We start from the raw sequence: 1,944 nt of genomic DNA on the forward strand, positions 1-1,944 counted from the left end.
TTAATTAGACACTCCTTACTCGAAAAACTCCTATTACACATACTGTAATTATAATCTCATTGGTATGAGTGTGAAGGTGTTTAAATAGCTGCCCATACTGTGAAAAAATCTTATGACAAATATTACAGGAATAAGGTTTTTCACCAGTATGAATGTGATCGTGTACTGTTAAACATCTCTTTTCTAAAGAACTCTTATTGCATATACTACAAGTATAAGGTTTCTCACCAAAAGGAGTGTGCAACTGATTATTTTGATGAGTCTTCTGCAAAAACTTTTTTCACATCTACAAGAATAAGGTTTTTCACCAATATGAACGTGATTATGTTCAGTCAGACTAGAAAATCATGAAAATCTCTTATTACCGAAACTACAACAATAAGGTTTCTCACCAGTATGAACATGTTTAGGTGCATTCAGTTTACTTTTATGAGCAAAACTCTGATTACATATAATATCAGGGATCCCACAATTTCAATAAAGCAAAAATTAAGCACTTCTAAGGACTTTTTTTTATGAAAAAATTAAGTACTTTTTTGAAAAATTAAGGACTTTAAAAATAGTATGATTGCTTATCATCAAATATACATATGACACCAACAACAGTGCAAACTATTTACCTTCCTAAAAGAATAAATAAGTAAAAAAAATGCTGAAAAACAAATTTATTATAATGTAAGCACCGTTGATTTAAATCAAATGATTTTTTAAAAAAAATCATATATTTAAATCAATGATTTTTTAAATATATTGATTTTAAAAGTTAAAAAACAATGTTTCAATTATTGACACTTTCATTATTTTCTTTTCTTAGTTTCAAAATTTATTTTAAATTAATTGCTACTTTAATTAATTTCAGTTAACGAAATTACTCTCTTTCTTGATATGTGTTAAATTCCAACACATTTGAAATTGCATTTTTAAAAATCTACTGATTCTTGAGATTGTATGTACAGATTAAAGTAAACATTTAATGCTGTCTTAATATAGACTTGCATAGCTGTAGAAAGTAATTAATAAACATGAATGATTTTAAAAAAAAAAATGCTAATTATGTTAATTAAAATTCTACCTTTTGATTGAAAAGCATTTGCATTATATTTTATCAATGTAGGATTAAAAATGAATATTTTAATATAAAAATATATAGATAAAATATTTATTTATTATTTGATGAATGACTACATTTATAAACACAATCTGTTACATTTATTTTGTCATTTTAAAAATCAAGAAGAAAAAAAAAGAAATCACAATTTTAAATTAAAATTATAGTTTGCTAATTGAAACTTTGCTTTAAAGTTAAAGTATGGGGGTCTGTCCAAGACAAATTTATTACCGTTTAGCGGCACCTTCACAAATTCAACTTTAGGAAAAACTGTAGAATAATTTCACAAAATATGTTTTCTTAAAATTTTATTTTTGTGTCTCGTAAAAAAAACGATAGATCCATATTTTTAAAACTTTTTTGTGTTGATTTTTTAATATAATTTTTTATTTTCACAAATTATGTTTTAATTTTCACAAAATAGGTGCATCTCAGAAAAACCTAAACAGATCCCTGAAGTACTCTTTAAATTCTCTATTTCATTTAGTCTTTAAATTTCAATCATGCATTTGTCTAAAATGGTTGTCATGCATTCAAAACTATATAACGAAAAAATATTTTAGTAAGTTAGAGCTCCTAAAATATAGTTATAATATAGTTTTAATGTTAATTTAATTTTGACTAAATATTTATAAAGTATTTTTAATTGTAAATTAAATTTTTTACAGTGTATTTGAATAAAAATCAAAAAAAATCTGATTTAAATAAAAGAAAATTACGAACCCTGGTAAGCACTGACATAATTGAATTAATTAACAGGGCTCACCAAAGAATTACCAGGCAATTTTTGCAAATCCAGGTCTTTTTTTCTTTTTTTCTCTTTTTTTTAAAAAAAA

The sequence above is a fragment of the Parasteatoda tepidariorum genome, chromosome 10, assembly GCF_043381705.1.
Source record: "Parasteatoda tepidariorum isolate YZ-2023 chromosome 10, CAS_Ptep_4.0, whole genome shotgun sequence".
Taxonomy (NCBI): domain Eukaryota; kingdom Metazoa; phylum Arthropoda; class Arachnida; order Araneae; family Theridiidae; genus Parasteatoda; species Parasteatoda tepidariorum.